At 39.8% G+C, this 22,447-nt stretch overlaps 1 long non-coding RNA gene and 2 pseudogenes across 5 annotated transcripts; 1 reads left to right on the top strand and 2 right to left on the bottom strand.

The window, feature by feature from the left end:
• Positions 1 to 698: 698 nt before the first annotated feature.
• On the top strand, positions 699 to 6,405 carry LOC149841519 (polcalcin Cup a 4 pseudogene; annotated as a pseudogene). Of its 4 annotated transcripts, none has more exons than XR_016431661.1 (2): positions 699 to 1,348; positions 6,347 to 6,405. The product of XR_016431661.1 is annotated as a polcalcin Cup a 4 pseudogene, transcript variant X4 (transcript). The 4 variants fall into 4 exon arrangements; XR_016431660.1 differs by lacking the exon at positions 6,347 to 6,405 and adding an exon at positions 4,784 to 5,420; XR_016431659.1 differs by lacking the exon at positions 6,347 to 6,405 and adding an exon at positions 3,046 to 3,132.
• LOC149841520 (uncharacterized) lies at positions 3,590 to 5,331 on the bottom strand. The gene is made up of 3 exons (XR_016431662.1): positions 5,213 to 5,331; positions 3,724 to 3,831; positions 3,590 to 3,636 (listed from the first exon to the last, which is right to left on the bottom strand). It is a non-coding gene; the product is annotated as an uncharacterized LOC149841520 (long non-coding RNA).
• LOC149841518 (protein ESMERALDA 1-like) lies at positions 5,463 to 21,863 on the bottom strand (annotated as a pseudogene).
• Between the last annotated feature and the right edge of the window lie 584 nt (positions 21,864 to 22,447).

The raw sequence follows: 22,447 nt of genomic DNA, 5'->3' as shown, positions 1-22,447 counted from the left end.
CACAAAAACCCCTCTCAGTAAATTAAAATGAGTTTCTTCAAAAATCAAACATCTTTCAATGGGTTTTGTTGTTCCACTGGTTTTTCGATCACAAACTGTCATTTATTTTCAGTCCTTTCCAGCCTGTACCATCCCTACACCTAGTTTTCTACTAGCTGACTTAAATTCGATGGTGTTTGCCCAAAATCGCCGTTTTGAATACGGCCCAATCCAGCACCACAAAACAGGCAAAATTCTTCTGTTTTGCCTAGAAAAATAAAGACACGACCCAGGGTTTTCATCCATCAGACCGGTACGACTTGACTTGGGGAAAGGACGCGGGGAGCAATTTCTAATCGATGCATCAGCTCGACCCCAATATGATGAACAGATCCTTTTTCACCTTTGGAAATCCATTCCAAATCCCACTTGACCCTCCGGTGCCAAAACCTTGTCAACAACTTGAAATTCACGGCCAACAGCTCCATCTGGGAGCAACCCTAACACCAACTATCCGATTCAGACCCGTGACCCCAACTCAGAGAGAGAGAGAGAGAGAGAGAGAGAGAGAGAGATTATAAAAGGGGCGTTCCTCCCCTCCCATCCATTGCCACCTTCCTATAAAAGGGGCGCTCCTCCCTCCCTAGCGAAATTCCCGTCAAACGACACACACGCACACACACACAGAGGGAGGGAGGGAGGGAGGGAGGGAGGGAGAGAGAGAGAGGATGAAGCTGAATAGCCTGAATTGCTTCAATCCGAACCCTAAGAGGAAGCCCTCAAAACGGAGCCCTAACCTTACCCCAATCACCGCCACCTCTTCCTCCTCCGGCTCCTCCCCCAACGACTCCGCCCCCTGCACCTCGACGTTTACCTCCTCCCCGCTCTGCATCCAGGACTCAGGCGACATGCGCCTCGTCTTCGACAAGTTCGACGCCAATGGCGACGGCCAGATCTCCATCGACGAGCTCGAGTCGATGCTCCGGTGCCTCGGGTTCTCCGGGACGAGGGAGGAGGTGGAGTCGATGATGCGGGAGGCGGACACCGACGGCGACGGGTTCATCAGCCTGGAGGAGTTCCTGCAGATGAACACCCAGGAGACCGACTCTTCCAAGTGCATGGAGGACCTCAGGAACGCATTCACCATCTTCGACCGTGACAACAATGGCCTCATCTCCGCCGAAGAGCTCCACCAGGTGCTCAGGAGCATGAGGGAGAACACCACCCTCACCGCCTGCAAGAACATGATCCGCGGTGTCGACAAGAACGGCGACGGCGCTGTCAATTTCGAGGAGTTCATGAGGATGATGACCAAATCTCCTATATGATTCAATCGTGGTTCAATACTTCAATCCACCATCCAATTTCGGTATATCTTTTGTTTTTTCTGAGATCTCCTCCTCCTTTTATCTTTTGCCATTCAAATGTGTAAATAGAGATTCGTCGAAATGATAGACTCTTGGTTAGTTTTCAATCGAAAGATTTATGAAGCTTCTCAAGCTTTTGCATTCATATATGGTTTTGTATACAACCGAATTGCCAAAAAGGATCAAACATCTTTTGAATATGTGAGTGAGGGTTGGGGGTGGGGGGGAGGAACAGAGCATTTGTTATGAATCCTCGATCTTGACATCGAACATGCTGTCTATATCTGGGGTTATGACGGCACGCTTGGTGAGTTCCCCGGGATTGCAGAAGTGCTTCGCTTCGGTATTGATCACACATACGTCTTGGGCGAAGGTGCATTCTGGGCTAGGCGAAACCTGTACCATCACCAATACAAGAAAATCACCTTTACTGCATTCACTTCAACCACCCGAGAGAGAGAGAGAGAGAGAGAGAGAGAGAGAGAGAGAGAGAGAGAGAGAGAGAAACATGTTCCATGCCACATTGATAGCGATTGGATGGTTACAATTGGTATAAGATCCTTCGCAGCTCAATCGTGATGCTAAAACATTATGAATTTTGAGACCAGCATGTCCTTTCTGCCCGGCCTCTCAACAGATTTGTTGAGAAGAGGTTAGATAGTGACTAACAATGCAGTCTTTCTTGTTGCAGAACCAAGAAAGTTGTGGTGCTCCTGCGAAGAATCCAATTTTCACTTCACTTGGATAAGTCACTGGGCTAGCTGTGTTTTTGGTTATGTGTTCTATCTACTCTGTGATTGTAAGCGAATTGTGCGTGAGGATTTTAACAAGTAGCACCCTCTGTTCCGTGATTCCATCGTGGTGTAAAGACAGGGAAATTCAAACATGCATAGTTTCATGTTAGCACAATCAAGAAACGAATCAAGAATTTCATATTTGAATACCAGTATTTATTTGTTTGCACAAATGTGTAAGAGTCTGTGTGCACGAGTGATGAATAATGACAGCCATCAACCGAAGCGTGATGCAAATGTATTGATGTGGGTGGGTTGTTGGGAGTGTGTGTTCAGCAAACTGGCCTATGCGGATGCATTTGAACTACTTAGTGTTTGAATGTGCCTCGGTTCTCAGCTGGATTTATGACCTACTACTTGGTATTTGAATGGGCATTTGAACTACTTGGTATTTCCAACTCATTTGGACTTTATGACATATTCTTTTGCCTATGTGTGGTGGTCCAATCTGGGATGCAAAAAACTTCTCATGGTTGGTGGATCCAAAGTACAGCCAATATGATACACTAAACTAAACCACGTCAAAACACATGAATATGGTCCCTTAAAGGTACAATTAGGTAGCATTTTACTGGTTCATACAAAATTAACAAACTAAACATCACAGACACATGAACATGGTCCGATTTACTTAAAGAACACAAACCCCCCAAAAAATGGGATTAAAATGAAATAAGCAAGCATGTGTGTGTGTCAGAGAGAGAGAGAGAGAGAGAGAGAGAGAGAGAGAGAGAGAGAGAGAGAGAGAGAGAGAGAGAGAGAGAGAGTATCCCCAATTTCCATCTTGATGGTGCCACTCTCATACATCATCATTTTCCCCATAAAGCCTGCCTGCAGATCTTCTAGTCTGCATGGTATTTGTGACCTTGAACTGGGGTCACCTTCTGCTTCTTTAACCGTTGCAGTTGCAGATCGCTTGAACAAAGGCAGTCACTGGAAGATGAAAAAGGAACATCTGCAGCCCTTCTCCTCCTGTCGGTGGTATAAATTTTGAACAAAAACAATGTACAACTGAAAAATAAAAAATAATCATGTGATCAATAATGGCAACTTAACCATCAAGCCAAGCTCTACAGCTGCATTTATAGATTCTTCGTTGTATAGATTTGAGGTAGAAGGTTCTCCAAACTCCCTTTCATCAAGAAGTTCTAGTACAAGACGGAGAAAAATTTGTTCAATTTACATCAGGATTGCTTCACAAACGAAATCAAACACTTTAACCAAGACAAGGAAGAGAGCACAAAACAGTAATAAACATACACACCAGGGTCCCCCGATTATGGCCGCCTCAGAAGGAGACAAATAGGATAATATGAGTAATAGTTCTGCAATTAAAACATCACTTTGTCCATGTTTTACATTTCTTTGTATCAAAAAGTTTATTAGAACAAGACAACACCAATATGTTTCAAGAAAGGTAAAAAAAAAAACGCAACTTACAAAGGGTTCTTCATATTCTTTATCCTCAACTGCAGAGGCTGCAGTTCCACTTTCATCTACCAGAAACGGTTGTACGAAGGATACAGTGAGCATCAAGAAGGTACACAATTAGCCCTTAGATATAGAAAGAAAAAGTAAAGTACCAGAAGCAGAAGCAGGTTGCTTGTGTCCACTCCCCATGAGTCTGATCTGTTGTTGCTTGGAATAACCAGATGACTGGCCATATCCTAATGTAACTTGCACTGGTGCAGCTGTAAGAAAACAAAAGAAACACTAGTTTGCATAGTTAACGAAGAAAGACCGTCTTCCATAAATTTCTGAATTATGCAAACAAAAACACATGCACATGCACATGCATGTGTCTTAGCATTAAGATAAAACCATCATTACCAGGGTCTTCTGTTGTGGGTCATGGGTCATTAGGTCCCTAAAAACCTAGTTGAGAACTTAGCATCACCTGAACTTTAAAGTTCCCAAAATGTTGATATGCTGGGTTGCAATTCTCTAGTCACAACTCAAAATAAAGAATCCAGTAACTATGGATAAATCTCCAAAGCCAATGAAAAACAACAATGACGATAACAAACTACCCTTGCGTCAAAATTGGCCTGGTCTGGCACCCTACATAAGGTCATGTGTTTCCAATCTCCTAATAAGCTTTTCTAAGTTTTCTTATGGTAGTTTGAGGGCATTAGCAAGTTTAATATTTGATGTCCATGAGAGTACTTAATGTTAGTTTGGGAAATGATTTTTAAACTCTGAATGGAGGGTTCATAGTGAATATAAGGATGAGGCTACCGCTGGCTGGGCAGTCACCAATCGGCTGCCCTGTGTAATGCATAGAGGGTGGCAGAGTTTTCTTTGCCGCTGCAATTCAGAGGAACCCATTGCAATGATCAGCACAACCTGTTCAATGAAGCTTGGAGGTCAACGGAGGGAAGGAGAAGCTTTTATGCTAGAAGACAAAAGACCAGTGCTGGAGTTCGGATGTGGAAGGTTTGAGCATGATTAGGTTTGAAGATGAAGGAAGAGTTCATTTCTGTAACTCCCTGAAAAGACAATAGAGTTCACAGTGGAGCTGGTGGTGTCTGATAGGTTGGGAAGGTCATCTACGAGGGACTTCTCTGAGGCAGGGCATCCCAGCCACCCAACAGACCTTTCTTTTTCAGAGATCCTGACATGTGTCTATTGCAATGTTTACAGGTGGGTACAATACAGAAATATGATGGGTTACCTATCCTTTGGAGATTACACCCTATTCCAAGAAGGGAAAATTTTCTAATCAGAAAACTCTAAGGGAGACATGAAAAGGATCAGAATCTCGATGGTAGGCCCGAGCAGCAGAGGTTAGTAAATAAGGGTTCATCACTCTTGGTTTTTACTTTAAACATTCATCGACAACCTATTGGTGTTAAGTCTGATGAACATTTAGTTACTAGCATAGTGGGCTTCTATATTGGGCCTTTATAAGCAATTATTGATAAGATATGACCAATTGAAAACACAAATACTAATTGCACGCTAGTCAATTAAACCAACAATCTGAACTGGATGCAGAATTGCCACAGGTTATGCACCAGAGACCAAAACTAGATCAACATTATTAATGCTATCAAGGTTTTAGGTAGATACCCTATATTAGGATTATTAAGCAATAAACCCAGTTTTCTCTTGTCAGGCCTGATAGTCTTGGAAAATGAGGAAAATTTCCACCTTGAGTTGTAACAAACACTTCACTGTGAAGACAAACACTGTAATCGATAGCAGCCATCCTAGAAAAATATTTCTGGTAATCACACCATATGAGTTAGTGATATGCTGCTTAAAAAAAAAAACAAAACATAAATCAGATACACAAACAATAAAAGAGGAGCATGAGATATCATACTTTAAATAGTGCAAGCTCCTCAGGCGAGGCCAATGTCTCTTTAGTCTGCAATAAGGGGAACATTTCTCGTAGGGGAACCATCGTCCTCTCCGACTGGTAGATCTTTCCTGATGCCAAATAAATAGATGTTGTGTTACTAAACCCCATGTCCTTAAGCATCAATCCAACCTGCAGAACAGCGAGAAACAGAAAGCACAGACAATAAACATAAAACTATAATTACACACTATTCTAAAGGCAGCAAGTTAAGAACAAAGCAAGGAAACATGGTTCAGTACATTATACAAAATTTGAAGCATGGAAAACAGATAATGTCATAAACCAAATTATTCTTTTCAGATCAGTGTTTTTTAGCCCCTCGCAGCGCCGCCTCTCTCTGCCCCTCGCAGCGTCGCTCCGCCCCTCACAGCCCCGCTTCGCCCCTCGCAGTGTCACCCTCTCTGCGCAGCTCAGGTACTCCTCTCGTCTTTGTCCCTCTTTCTGTCTCCCTCTCGACTGGCTTCTCTCATTTCTCTCCCTCTCTCGATTTCCCATCCATGTCTCTCTCTCTCTTGTCTTCCTCATCTTTGTCTCCCTCTCTCGATTTTCCATTCTATAGTTTTGTTTGCTAAGTGCTAATTGTTAGGTATTAATGTCTATTATCTATTTATCTGAAATTGTTATTAGCTTGTTATAACTTGTTTCTTAAATATTAATTTGTTAGTTGTAGTTGTAGTTTTACTTGTTATTGAATTTTGATTTATTTGAATAAAAGTTGTCTAGTTTAGTTGGTTGTTAAATGTTAATTGTTTAAATGTTAAATTAATTTATGTTGTCTTGTTGGAATAATAGATTTTGATTTTTGATTATTTTATATTGTTGATTTTGGCTGAACCTAGCCGCCAGACCTAGACCCAGCGACCAGTCAGCCACAGGCAAAAGAAAGAGGAAGAGGGAGATAAAGAGAGAGGGAGAGAGAGGGAAAAGAGAGAAAATTAGAGGGAGAGAGAGCACATGTATCATTGATCCCTAATCCCTTTAAATAGGGATTAGTTAAAGAATAGTTTACGAAAAAACTCCATATACTTTGCCTTAATTACTTATTACTACTCAGACTTATAAATATTTTCTTTTAACACTCCCCCTCAAGCTGGAGCATATATATCTATCATGCTCAGCTTGTCATAACATCTGAGAAAACCCACACTAGCAAGTGGTTTAATAAACACTTTTACAAAAGAACTCCAAGGTGTTTGGGTGTGTTTGCTTTGATACCATGTTGATTCTGGCTAGATTGAACCTAGCCACCAGGCCTAGACCCAGCGACCAATCAGCCACAGGCAAAAGAAAGAGAGAGAGAGAGAGAGAGAGAGAGAGAGAGAGAGAGAGAGAGAGAGAGAGAGAAAATTAGAGGGAGAGAGAGCACACGTATCATTGATCCCTAATCCCTTTAAATAGGGATTAGTTAAAGAATAGTTTACAAAAGAACTCCATATACTTTGCCTTAATTACTTATTACTACTCAGACTTATAAATATTTTCTTTATATATATATATATATTCCGCCGTGTCCCCGTACCCACATTTTTTGGAATTTCCGTGCCGTACCCTCCGTACCCGTACCCATGTGACATAGTACTCAACCTTAGTGCTCCCCCAATTGGTCCGGATCCGGATCCATTACCCACAAGATATACCCAAATTCCCAAACTAATTCCTACTCAGCTTTGTACAGTTAGATCCTCGCCCAGTAGGCTTACTCAGGGAGTATCATGCCTACCTTTGTCAAAACAACTTCAATGATATTATTGAAATGAAACAACAATAAATACAAGAGAATGCCACTAAGGGCTACAAGAGAGCACAAATACAAAATGACCACTAATGGGTCAATCACAATCTCACAATGGAAAGAGAGCACAAATACAAAATGACCACTAATGGGTCAATCACAATCTCACAATGGAGATAATCACAATATAAAAAATATGATTTGTATTGAGTCACAATAATGCTTAGAAAAGCATACATAGACAATAGGGAAAGTCCCTATTTATAAGCACAAGAGAGGGCAAAGGGGGGCAGTCCAACTAGCAACTAGCGGTCATACACATGAACTGAAAATAACAAAACCCAAAAACATAAAAGATAAAAACAGAATTACAAAACAGCCCCTACTAGGCTGACCCTATTACAAAAGATGAAATGCCCAAAATACCCCTGATATATATATAAAACAACCATATTTTAACAATTATGTCAAGCCAATCACTGTTCATCTGTAAAGAAAAATACCAAAACCTGCGGCCTACATCAAAATGTATCCCAGATACTCATTTGGATGAAATAGATGCAAACTCCGTTTAATTGAGAAAAGAGAAAACCTATGACCAAGTAAACAGATTGACAATTACAGCTTGTAAACTAGCCCCAAAAGCCAAAGCTTGGGCTGTGCAACCTCAGCTCATCCAGGTTCATACCAAGCCCCAGCTCGTGATGAGTTGAACTGACCTGAGCCCAAGCAAGATGAGCCAAGCTCGAGCTAGCTCATTATAGAAGAAATATATGCCGTTTATTACATTGCAAGAATGAATATAACCCCAGACTACTTATTTGAAAGCCATATACCTCAACCGCCTATCCCAATACTATGTTATATGACATAAACAGCACTTAAGTTACATATATTTTAACTTTAACGAACCTATACAAGTCCTGCTAAGCAATCAACCCTTATCCATGCTCCGTATTCTACATGAGCAACTCAGCTCTCCAAATTTCTTTTATGAGCCCAGATGAGCACTGACGAGCCAAACCAAGTTCAACAACCACAAGCTGCTTGGTTCATTCTGCATCCCTATAGACCATTCCAATGCTTATTAATAAAAATCAGATAAATAGATGCTACGACTAATGAGCTTTCAACTCTGCAAAAGATGAATATTTTTAAAGAACAATATATTATTATTCACATACAGCAAATTTTGATAATTCTCTTAAAGATATTTAGCAGAGTAAGCCAAAACTTCACTTGAATTAATACATAAGGAGCTAAAACTTTTTCAAGAGATAGAGATTATGAGTTGCATCAGGTAAACAAGCGATTGGTATATAACTATTATATATTAATTATTAAAGAACAGATTTTCTCATACGAGTCATTTTCCAATAAAGTTTTTCCAGTTCTTGCCTTCAAACCATAGTCACAAATGACATTTTTTAAATTCATCACAACTAAAATAAGTGTCTCAATACATTGAAACAAACTGCAAAACAAGTGTCTCAATTACATCATTATATTATAATAGTTTATTGAAAATTTTGTATTTTAAATTTCTTCAATATTTTCCATGCCTTCATATTATTATATTTTTGGTTTCAAAATCTCCAAGATTGTTCAAATAAAAAACATTTATTTTTAATTTTCTCCATGAGAAGCACTCCCGATAGTTATTGCTAAACCATTGTTGTGATTATGATTTAAACAACCAATATTAAGCTTTTAAGTACTACCCATTAGTCAACAAGTCAATCAGAAAAATAGCAGACACAAAGTAAGAAACAAAAAGTACATTACCTTGGATCTTTCCAAACACTGTTCAAATAAAAATTGGGGACTACAAGAGTCGCATTCAGAGAGCCTGCCACTGCAACCTCATTGCATATCTGTAACACAAATGCAACAGCAGTTACCCACCTACATAAACCAAGAATTGTGATAAATCATTCAGTTCTTGATAATATAGACACAGCAGTACCGATGTGCATTGCTGATTTAAACCACGCCATTTGCCACAATGTAGATGAATCCATTGGAGTCCGGTAAGTCTACAATTCAACACAAAGAACCCCTCTTAGTCTCAAAAGAAACACCACTATCATGGCCTACATGCATAACACATTTTTCCCAGAGAATGCAATTATTATAGAAGATCAGTTATTTTATTGACATCAGAAAGACCATGCCTCATGCTCAAGTAATTCATAACCAAGATCTAAGTGATATCTGAAAAAAAGAGGATCATATCCAAAGTATAGGTAGTTAAAGTCTTAGAGATCATCCTGCATGGATAGTCAGACAAAAGAAAGAAAGAAAGAAAGAAAGAAAGAATTGCATGATACTTTTTTAGAAAAACAAAGGGGAAAAGAAAAAGAGCCCTCCATCATAGCTTAATTTCTTCTGTAAATCACCTTTTGTATAACAGAAAAACCAAAGGTATACATTCAACGATGTAATGGCACAAAAACAATCTATATGTGAATGAACTACATGGTTCATATTTCCAGATGTGGCTAAGCTGGTGCAAGTGCACACGTGCATGTTTCCATTGTAGGGCTGTCAATGGGTCGGGTCAGGGCCAGGTCAACATATAGCTAAAAATCGGGTTCGAGTTCGGGTTCGGGTTTTGTCAGGTCACAAAAATAGAATCCCAAACCAGGACCCACATAATTTTATAAATTTATTTTTATTAAAAATATATAAAATACTCAGGTAGGACCGGTTCCATGCAAAAAAACTGGGTCGGGTCGGGTACTCAGCGAAAATCATGACCCAAACCCAGCCTGCATATTGCTCGGGTTGACCCAAATATTATTCAGGTCTGCACTTTCCATGCCCATACCCAGAAATTCGGGTTCGGGTCAGGTCGGGTACCCAATACAAACTGGATTCGTTGACAGCCTACTGCCATGTGTGTGTAAGCTCAGAAACTTACAAGGGGAAAATGGCAAGGAAATATATGATACTGGATATCAACATGCACGAGATAGCAAAGTGCCAACACACACACATACCAGTATACCATGTTTGTATGCATGTATGTGTGAAAATCTCTACAAAAAGAGATTGTGTGTAACACCACAATACAAGAAATACAAAGAGTGCACAAAGGCACAAAGGAGAACACTCACAAGTGCACGGATACACATGCACAAAAGCATGAAACAAAATGAACTTCAATTCAAAAGTTCCCAAGAGGGGCTTTACAAAAGCATTGATATTGCATATGCTCTCACAAAAAAAAGATATGTTTACAAGGGCCACTAAGGCCTATTTATAATGCAAAAAGAAGCCACAGGGTGCAGCTCAATATGACTGTTGGAGCTGCACCCAACGGTCACATTTGTGACTGTTGGGGCAGCTCCAACAGCTATATGGAGCTGTCCCTTTTACAACAGTCAAAAAGAAAAAAAGTGTAAAAAGAAAAAGGTGTAAAAGGCAAAAGTAAATAAAAAAAGAAAAAGTAAAAATGTGCCCATTAGGGTGGCTGACACCTATTGAGTAAAAAGATTGAAATACCCCTGATGGGTATTTCAGTTTACAGTTAAAAGAGACATAATATTTTAACAGTACGCACACATGGTTCTTTAGATGTTCTCAAAATGGGAGCAAGAAAATAGATTTTGCTATTTGGTTCCACGTTAAAAGTATAAGTAATAGATTATACCTCCTTCAAATGTCTGGTTTATACATGGCTTCCACTCACCACGTTTATATCATTGTCGCCATATAGACCTTAACTAAAACAGTTTAATTAAACTATGTTAAAACATAAAAAAGAAACACCAAGCATACATGTTATCTTGGAAAAAACACAAAAAGACATCAAGGACAAGAGCATACTATTTGACACAAATGCACAAAATGAAACAATCATATGCCACAACTGACATTTGGATTACTAATATAATATACATGGAATACACAAGAAGTTACAACTTGGAAACCAAATTCAATGCAAGTACCTAGATACTCTCAAAAGCAAGCAAAATATAAAGATACAATACCAGATCCCTTTGATTAATAGTAGAAAAAATCCATGCTAAACTATGTAACATGGACACATCTAAAAGGGCAACACACCTGTGTCGCATTCGCACTGATGCAGGTGCAGCACTTGGACAAGGCTTCCTTGTGTCAGGTGAAGTCAACCACACTGAGGTCCATTTATGGCTGAAAGTGGATTCGGTTAACCCTAACCAAGTCCAGTTTTATCTTTATTATACATAATGCACACATGTATGTATATATATATATATATATATATATATAGAGAGAGAGAGAGAGAGAGAGAGAGAGAGAGAGAGAGAGAGAGAGAGAGAGAGAGAGAGAGAGATGTATCTTCCAAACCATTTATCTCCCAGACCATCCCAGACCCCTTTAGAAAACATAGTTACATGCATGTATTTTTTATTCAATCTAAAACCCATAGATGTAATCTCTATACTTTAATTAGTAGAAAACATGTATTAGTTTAAACATTTTTCATGTTTAGATGTGTTTGACTGTTTTCAACTCCATAAAAAATCAATGGTATATATTGTACCAAAAATTTGATAAAAAATCAAGATTTTTTGTTAAATTGATTTGAACCAAAGTATGATTTTTAGTAAATAAGCAATAATAAGCACATCTACAAGTTTGGATTATGCAAAAAACTCAAGCAAGCATGCTTTTTAAGGAGGTCTAGGAGATAAATGGTCTGGAAGATACACATTCTCTCTCTCTCTCTCTATATATATATATATATACACACACACACCCAAGTTTTTTTAACTGTTGTGTCACACCGTCCGCACCTATGTGGCATAGATGCTTAAATAGCTCCAGCTGTGCAGACATTATCAAACCCCCACATACATTTGAAATTCTAACATTAGACACTGTAAGTCAGCATCATGGCAATACCACCAAGAAAATATGCATGACAAAATTGAACCATATAATAACATTCCTGCTTTAAATTCTTGCACTAGGTGCTCGGGACATGCTGATTAGATTGGATAATGTATACTTTGTAAGGAAGCAGAAGGCGGAAATTTTCTATATTTGTATTTATCAACTCTCGCATGTGTTATTTCTGTTTAATTAATATTGATTCACAGTAAAAAATATACTCTTTATATGCTGGCCTGCCCAGAGCCTCTCAATAACTCTCATCTCTATGAACTCTGGCTTGTGCTATTTCTATATTTGTATTTTTTATTGCCAAAAGGTTACTCTCATCCTTGTTCCAGTCCAGTCATCTACCATTATAGGATGAACAATTATGTGTCTGCCACTGCATCTTTTGAAATCCACATTCTTGTCTCCTCATAACTTGGTGGCTGGAAGTCAATATCATACTTCTCAACTAAGTTCAAAGATAGGGCCAATAAATTCATAATGATGAAGTCTTACATATTATTTATTCAAATCTTTTTTTTTTGTTCTGTTGCATGTCATGCTTGAGGATTTTCAATTTTAATCAAATAGCCCTAGTCCAAGATTAGCTAAGTCTGTTCTTCCACCACTGCCTCACCCAGGAGAAATGTAGCTCCCCCTTTCTATCATCCCAATAAGATATCCCACTCTGCCCATGCGAAGTATTTATTTCGGCATTGTTTCCTCCTATTTTCAAACAGCATGAAATTTGAGAGAGTTATGTGCCTGAGAAGACTATTGTTTAAACCAGTAGAACAATAACGGTTGCATAAGAAACCTGCAGCTTATGCATTATCTTGTGTTTTTAGGTTCTTTAATATTTTAAAACCATGTTTTATGCCAGATCTTCCTAATTTGATGTGCTTTTGTTAACATGGAAATAATAAACACTGAAAATGAGGCAATGAAAAACATGGGCAACAACTCCCCTATGCTCTTTGATTGATACTTGATAGTGCATCCTGCTTCATCAATTCTAGAAAATAAAGTACCCAAACTAAGCCTCAGCTGAACCCCAACCCATTCTGAACCCCAAAATTATACCAACCAAACCCATTCAGACCAAAACAGAACCTGTCTAAACTTGATGAACCTTATAGACACCATGTCGGGCCACGGGAATGAAAATGTTGTGCAGATTTTTGAGAGGAACATCAAAGAAGTATCGAAGATGACATGGAGTTATTTTTGGTGGAATGAGGAACCTAGTCCAAGTCAAACACTGCATGGATGACAACTTGGCTTGGATCTGGATCCATGTCCAAACAGTATCGACGACTAGTGGGGGAGGACGACTAGTTGGCTTGGGACCGGATCCGGATCCAGATCTGGATCCAAACAATGCAGATGACAACCTAGTTTGGATCTGATTCGGATCCAAACTATGGAATGACAAGTGAAGGGTAAAGTGTGTGAAAGTCCCAAAAACTCCACCAATTTCCATAAATTTCCACCATTTTCCCCTTGTTTTCTTAAAAATTTTCGAAGAACATGGTGTCCTCCAAGGAAAACAACAAAGATTCACATAGAATCCTAGATTTAGAGGCAGAAAATTCGGATGAAAGGTATACTTTCTTAAAAACCTTTGCTTTTCCCATTTTTTGTCTTTTTACCCGTTTTTCTCCTACATTGTTGAGAGATTTGGGTCATGAAACTTGGTTTTAATGCTTTTGGTCTGAAAAACAATAGAAAAACTATGATCCCCCTCAATCCAAAGAAATCTACTGTGTTTTGGTTGTTTTGTAATCCATAGGTATTCAAGTTATCTGGTTTTACAAAACACCTAAAAAACAGTAAAATCTCAAGATTTTTTATTAAAAATGAGTGGGACACACTTCATTTCGGGAGATTTTGGTGGAACATTGGAAAAACTCAAAGAGAAAACCCACAAAAATGGGGGGTGGAAAAGGCACCAACCACCGCTAGGACGACAACCTAGGTTGTCGCCCAAGCGAAACGAGTCAGGTCTGGATCCCACCCATAGTCAAATGGACTAATCGGCAACCTAGGTTGTCACCGGGGCAAACCGAGTCGAGTCGGCTCCAGATCTGATTCAGTTCATCAGTCCATACGACAATCTTGGTTGTTGCCCAGATGAAACCGGGTCGGGTAGGATCCAAAACCCTTTACCTATCAGATATTGACTGAGCAGTGCTTGGCTGTGAAGTCAACTAAAGCCATTTGGATATATTGAATGGAATATATCTAGTGAATGGAATTGAAGAAGCAAACAGCTCCTATGAAAGGTGGACACATACATAAACCATACAAGCACCACAGATATGATATTTTGGTAAACTGTGGTTTTCAACGTGTAATACATCCAAGAGATGTAGATATGAAAATATTTGAAATAACGTGTTTTGCTTAATCTTTAGAATTTAGATTATAATATATTAACTTTTCTGATTCCACTTTTATAAAGAGATGCACATGAAGCAACATGAGATTTGTAATAGCCTAGTAGGTTAAAAGCATGTAGATTCAAAACCCATTAATTAGAATATTAGTGGCATAAGGAAGTTTGATTTTTTTTTTTTAAAAACTTGGAAAATCATAGAAACTACTAGAAATTTCCTAAGAAATTCTAGAAAATGCCAAAAAAATCTTGGAAATATCAAAAGACTTGAAGGACCCTATAAAATTTTGGAAAACCCTAGAAAATCTAGAAAAGTTTGCAAAATCTTGAAAATCCTAGGGAGGTTTTTGAAATTTTTGAAAAAGTCTAGGAAATTTGGAAACTTTTGAAAAATCCTAAAAAAAACTTTTAACAACCACATAAAGACAATAATGATCCATAAAATCCAAGCATGAATATATTTCTAATATTCTTTTAGTCATCTGTCTAGACCTATAGCTGATCCCATTGAAACATAAAACTCCAGGCTTCCCAGCTCTGTTAGGTGGTAGTGCCAATATCTCAGCTTCATCTCTTTGGTTTTTGATAAACCTCTTTTTGCAAAAATATTGATTCCTTTGCAACATTTCCTGCAATCCTGAGATCGAGATGCATTAAGGAAAAGACCATGATTATAATCAAATTTAACAGACACTTACCACTTTCTCAGAGACATTGTCATTGAAGATCAGTCAACTGACAAAGCTAAGAAGCAGGAGTTCACTACAAGTGTAAAGCTTTTTTCTTTTTCTTTGTCAAGAGATACTATATAATAGGAGCCAGGAAGAGATTATGAGAGATTCACCCCATCTTGCGGTTACCAATTTCAAACAACAGCCATTATATAATGGAAAAGCAAACATCGATCACAAGTCCCATGTTACTTGCCACAGTCCCAATAATGGAGTTTTGCTTTTCCTCCTTTTCTTTTTTCCTATGTAAAGGCTAGCCAGCATTGGTTTTGCAAATGCAAAGGTCCTACATAATCACATCTTAGTTACGAAGTTCCTCACGTTTTCAAACGCTTACTGATGTAAAATCGATGTATGAGTCGATTCATGAACCGAGATCCAAATGGATCTCTACGAGCAGAAGCTAAGTCTATAACAGGTGCGTCCGACCAGGACTCAAACACACTGAGATTCGGGGCAGTAGCGCTCTGTTTCGACAGACGGAGTAAACACGGGAAAGTTGCGCAACGAGCACACCTTTCCAACGGATCCAAGATCACAGAATTTGGATCTGTGATGATCGAGTTACGACAAGTTCTATGAGACGGATGGACAGGACACCCGGAACAGGCAGGTGACCAGTCCGACAGTTTGGAGAGGATTTTCGGACCCTCAATCGATTGAAATTGGAAACACTCAGAATAAAGAAGTTGTTCAGAATTATCTAACCTTTCCAACAAGCCTATATTTGCAAATTTTGGATTTATACTCATTCAAATACATTGATATGTTTTCTCAGTCAACTGCTATGTCACATGGGTAAGGGTGCGGGTGTGCGACACTTTCAAAAACCTTGGGTGCGGTAGGGGCAAAAATGTAATATATATATATATATATATATATATATATATATATATATATATATATAGATAGATAGAAAGGGGTCCGGGGGTTCCCCCCGGCGCAGGTCCCGCATCCATGATTGCTCATTAGTGATCAGACGGTTACCAAACATATTTCTAAATGTTGGGATTTGACTACCTATTAGACTTAGCAGGACTGATAGAGATTGATTATGGGTCTTCCTGTTTTACTTGGCATAACAAGCAAGTTGGTCCTAACTATTGCGTCAGTAGGATCGATCGTTGCTTCGTTAATGACCACTGGATGTTCAGATCATCCCAACTCTTCCACCTTATGACAAACCACAATACGTAGCGTAAACAGATGAACTGACTTCAGAGGGAGGACGAATCCGATATGGTGGGAAGAGAGTATTTTTTGAGAGGCCTCAAATTATATTTTTTGAGAGGCCTCAAATTATTTGTCAGGGGTTACATCAATCGTAACCCTTTTAAAGGTTGTCCAGATCCGTGGGGTTGGAAGAGGAGGTGGTTAAGGTGGTCTTTATTCTTGATGGAGATAGCGCCCCAAGCTTAGATGGGTACCCAGATAGCTTCTTTACTTCATTCTGGTCTATTGTATCTAAAGACATTTCTGAGGCGGTCAGAGATTTCTTTCTCAAAGAGAAGATCATGTCCATGATAAGTTGTGGAGCATGATTCATAGTTTTTGCCCTTGCAGGAAGGGGGCTCCCCTCGGCATAGGTCCCGCTGCGTGGTCAGCGGGCGGGGGGGGGGGGGGGGGGTGCCCCTAGTGGGGGGTTATAGGGGGGCAGCGCCCCCCCCCCCCCCACCCGAAGATTTTTTTTTTTAAATTCCGCAGCCCATTTCATAGGGCAATTTAAAAAAAAAATTCCAAAAAATGGACCGAAATGACCCTGGATGCAGGTGCGGGGGTGCGGCACTTTCAAAAACCTTGGGTGAGGGGGTGCGGCAGGGGCAAAAAATATATATATATATATATATATATATATATATATATATATATATATATATATTAAGGGGGGGTTTGGGGGTTCCCCCTGCACGGGTCCCGCATCCATGATTGCTCATTAGTGATCAGAAGGTTACCAAACATATTTCTAAATGTTGGGATTTGACTACCTATCATATGGGTGCCAATGAATTCAATGATTTCATAGACTTAGCAAGACTGATAGAGATTGATGGGTCTTCCTGTTTTACTTGGCATAACAAGCAAGTTGGTCCTAACTATCGTGTCAGTAGGATCGATCGCTGCTTCGTTAATGACCATTGGATGTTCAGATCATCCCAACTCTTCCACCTTATGACAAACCGCAATACGTAGCGTAAACAGATGAATTGACTTTAGAGGGAGGACGAATCCTATGTGGTGGGAAGAGAGTATTTTTTGAGAGGCCACAAATTATTTTTTCAAGTTATTTGTCAAGGGTTACATCAATCGTAACCCTTTTAAAGGTTGTCCAGATCCATGGGGTTGGAAGAGGAGGTGGTTAAGGTGGTCTTTATTCTTGATGGAGATAGCGCCCCAAGCTTAGATGGGTACCTAGATAGCTTTTTTACTTCATTCTGGTCTATTGTATCTAAAGACATTTCTGAGGGAGTCAGAGATTTCTTTCTCAAAGAGAAGATCATGTCCACGATGAGTTGTAGAGCCTGATTCATAGTTTTTGCCCTTGCAGGAAGGGGAGTCCGAGGGCTCCCTCCGGCGCGGGTCCCGTTGCACGGTCAGCGGGCGGGGGTCTAGGAGGGGCGCCCCTGGCAGGGGGTTTATAGGGGGGCAGCCCCCCCCCCCCCCAAGATTTTTTTAAAAAAATTCCGCAGCCCATTTCATAAGGCAAAATTTAAAAAAAAAAATCCAAAACTGGACCGAAATGACCCTGGGTGCGGTCAATGCACCTAGGGTCGGGTTGACCACACCTGGTGCTGCACCCACGTCGACGCGGATGCGGCACCCAGCTAGCCGAATCCCTGTGACTTTTGTCAACTGTATGACTTTTAGTTTGAAGATTTCTAGTATGCAGAAACAAAACCAATTTTTGGACACAACAAGCAACCGAATCACTAGATGTGTGTAACATTAAAGTTGTTCATCTCAGTATTAACTTTCCAAAACATCAATCAGATCATTAAACAAACATATAGTGAGAAAGATATGACATAAATACAAAACTCTGCCAGAAACTTCAAACAACAGAGGTTAGCTCAGGCCACATACAACAAACTAAAATTTTCCAAAGATTTTCGACACTCAACAAAAACGAATCAGGCAAAATGATAAACTTCAAACTTGAAGAGCTAGACGTTAGATTTCCAACAAGCTATGACTCACAAATTTTCATTCAACAGATAATGAGATATGAAGAAAATACAGAACAATAGTAGATATGCAAAACACCAGACAAAACTCTGGTCTTGTCCAGACGTCAGAAACTTGCCAAAAATTTTCACGACAAAACAACAACGCTTCAAGAAAAACGGTAAACAAAAAACTTGAAGGGTAGGATCTTAGCTCTCCAACAAGCCAAAGATCACCCGATTTGGACCCGTATCTAGGGAGATACGATCGAAACACTGGGACTGTATCAGACAGATTCGAGTGCAGAAACAACTTCCTTAGCAGAAAAACGAGATTTAGCAAACCAACTATCCAAAATACGCAAAAAGCAGACTTAGAAAAGCTCAATGACAATGAGCAACTTAACAATGCAAGAACTTCGATTCAAACACAATCACAAAGCAACAAATGCTTAATCTAAACAAACACAGTTCAAATTAACAAGTTTCAAATAAAAATCACAATCAGTCATAAGCTTGCAGAAATGCAAGGAACAAGTTGCAGAAATTGGTATCTATTTTGCAGCCAGCAAAAAGAACACGGTTTCCAGCCACCACACGGATGGTTCACGAACAGCTTGAACAGCAACACACGACGTTTACTCTGTCCAGGTCAATCCCACCACAGCAGCCAAGGCTTCACGCACTTTGTTGAACCAGCAACCTCCACCACGGTTTCTCAACCCATTTTTCTTCTCCAGATTTTTTTTTTCAAACACAAAACCAAAAGCTTCTTTACTGGATACCTCCCTTGGCCTCTTAAAAACATGGGGGAAGGGTCCTCATAATGAGAGAGAGCCCTTCACCAAGTTGGAGTTCTCCCAAGGCTTGACTAAGCCAGATTTAGAACAAAGCTTTAAAACACTGCCAACAACCACTTTGACTTCTAAGTCAAGGTTGAATTCAAATGAAGACTAACATTGTCCTCCAAAGGTGGCACCACATAGGATCTAATGGGTTTGGATCTTGGGCAAGATCCAAACTTGCTATAAATCGGATCCTGCTAAAAACAATGCTAGGAACAAAATTTTCTAAAAAAAAAAAAAACTACCTGGGATCCCCGTACACCTTCTAGTACCACAAAAAAAATCCTACAGGACACTAGAACTATCCAGATCCGTAGAATCCAGCACCTAAAAAAAATAAAAAAAATATTTAATATGATTCCTTAATTTGACAAAATACAACAACAACAACAACTACGCCTTCATCCCAAAACAATTGGGGTCGGCGATATGAACCAACAAAGAAAATCATTCTGGGTCTTCCACATGAATCCTTCTCCTCCAATCATTTCTATCCAATGCCATGTCCTTTGTGAGGTTCCAAGCATTCATATCCTTTCCTATCATCTCCATCCAAGTCTTCCTAGGCTTACCCCAACCTCTTTTAACTAATATATTTTTCCATTTCTCCATCCTTCTAACTGGAGCATCATTTGGCCTTCGCCAAATATGTCCAAACCACCGTAAACGATTCTCTCTCATCTTATTTTCAATGGGTGCAACGCCTACCTTCTTACGTATCTCCTTGTTCTGAATCTTATCTTTTATTGTATTTCCACACATCCATCTAAGCATACGCATCTCAGCTACACTCATTTTTTGAATATGATGTCTCTTGGCAACCCAACATTCCGTACCATATAGTAAAGCGGGCCTAATAGTCGTCCTATAAAACTTTCCCTTCAACCACAATGGCATTCTACGATCGCACAACACTCTAGTTGCACTTTTCCATTTCATCCACCCAACCTTTATCCTATGATTTACATCTTTATCAATTTCTCCATACTTTTGAATGATAGATCTCAAATATTTGAAACAATCATCCACCAATATTTCTTGCTCATCAAGCTTCACTATACTCCCATCACTACTTCGTTGCTTACTAAACCAACATTCCATATATTTTGTCTTACTCTCACTCAACTTAAAACCTCTTGCTTCCAATGTCTGTCTCCATAATTCCAACTTAGCATTAACCCCAACTCTAGACTCATCAATCAAAACAATATCATCAGCAAACAACAAAAAATACAATTTCTGAGAAGATAAATGCAAAATATCTCAGAAATTGAAATACGGCATTCAAAACAGATTTGGGTTCTCGAAGATCAACCCCAACTCTAGACTCATCAATCAAAACAATATCATCAGCAAACAACAAAAAATACAATTTCTGAGAAGATAAATGCAAAATATCTCAGAAATTGAAATACGGCATTCAAAACAGATTTGGGTTCTCGAAGATCCAATTGGACAAAGATAGTCGTGCATGATTGGATCTCCAACGGATCACATCCTGGATCGGGTCAGGTGAGTTGGATTTGAATCCAACTTGTCTTCAATGTTTGGATCTTCAGGATCATATGCATCACTTACCCTTTTTCATTGATCAGAGTCACCCTGAAGAAAACACTGACTTAAAATCAACGCAGGTTGTATTGTCACTATATGCAGGCAGCAAAAGCATTCCCCTTAATGATAACGTTATGTTCCCCGTAGTAAGCATGCAAGTTGGCAAAGCTTTGGGATGACCAAACTCATACATCTCATGCTATTTTGTCTAAAGATTGCATTCTTATCATGAGGATACCTCATCATCCTACAGAGCACTAAAACCTTGTTTCTTGGACAGAATTACAAAATCAAACACGCTTCCAATCAATAAAAAGAAAAAAATGTTTGCACTAAATCATAGATCCCTAAAACTAAAATTCGAGAAAAATAAAAAGCAAAAATAATTCAGCATTAATTGATCCTTGATCTCTATCACACTTACACAAAGGCTCCCACAGTTCTCATCAACCATAGAAACTTCCGTTGCATAAAATGGATCAAAGAAATTCACGCCATGCAAAAGATCAGATATTTCCTCTCAAGGATCTCGAATCAAAAGACTCTCGCAAAGAAAGGAAATTCAGATCAAAGAAACCGATACCTACCGAGAAACCGAAACAGAAAAACAAATAGAGACACTGAAGATCGGACGGGGAAAGAAAAACTAACCACATCTGAGCTCGAGTTATCGGCATTTATGTCCGACCAGAGGTTCGCGAACACCTCGTGGCTGCGGTAGACGGATCCCGGCGTCGGGGAGTCTGAGATGTTAGGGATGGCGGAGCTCATGTAGTAAAGCATAATCGCGATGTAGATGATGGGCGCGAAGAGGAAGACGGCCTGCCTCCGGAGGAGCACGGAGAGGAGGATCCACGTGACCCTCTGCACGACGTTCCTGGGGGCTCCTCCCTCCGGAAAACGGCCGCCCCAGCCCTTCCCATGCCGGAGCCGGGGCGAGCGCAGCGGTGACGACGGCGGAGAGGAGGAAGACGAAAAGTAACCGCCGTTGAGCAGCCGATTGTAGGCATGCATCCCTCTTCCACTTGCTCACTTGCCTTCCTTGCTCCCCAACCAAAACCAGGCGAAGCTGGCCCTTTTCCGTTCCCACCGTTTTGGGAAGCGAAATACTCTTACTCTGAAGGGGACCTGAAGGGCAATCGAAAATAACGGGCTTTTCCCTGTTTGGGTCGGGCGCGGTTTGTTTAACCAAATCCAACAAAACTATTTATGGATTCAAAACCTCTTTATAACGGAACCCATCTTACCCAAACCGTTGTATTGTAGATCAGACCCGGTTCACAATGAACCTGAACCCAACCCCACCAAATCGACATCCAAGCGAATCCGACCCATAAAATGTATGACCGGAGACATCATAAATGCTCTATTTAAAATTCCAATGGCCCATTTGGGTCTAGAATCGAATATAGCCAGAAGGGCCCAATTAAGATCAACAAATTTTTCAATGTAAAAAGGATAAAAAGTATAAATTTATTGGGTATGGTTTGGGTCTGGTTCATGTAATCCTTATAGGATTCGGGTATGGTTTCTCTTATGATGGGTTTGATTAGATCGGAATCCAGACCTGATACCAGCACCTCAAATCAGGTCTGGGTCTTTCACTTGGGTCCGACAAACCCGACCGGTTGACACCCCTACCCTTGC

The sequence above is a fragment of the Nuphar pumila genome, chromosome 4 (genome assembly GCF_984573655.1).
Source record: "Nuphar pumila chromosome 4, dmNupPumi1.hap1.1, whole genome shotgun sequence".
Classification (NCBI taxonomy): Eukaryota; Viridiplantae; Streptophyta; class Magnoliopsida; order Nymphaeales; family Nymphaeaceae; genus Nuphar; species Nuphar pumila.
The sequence above is the reverse complement of the archived record's forward strand: the minus strand, read 5'-3'. Positions and strand labels throughout refer to the sequence as shown.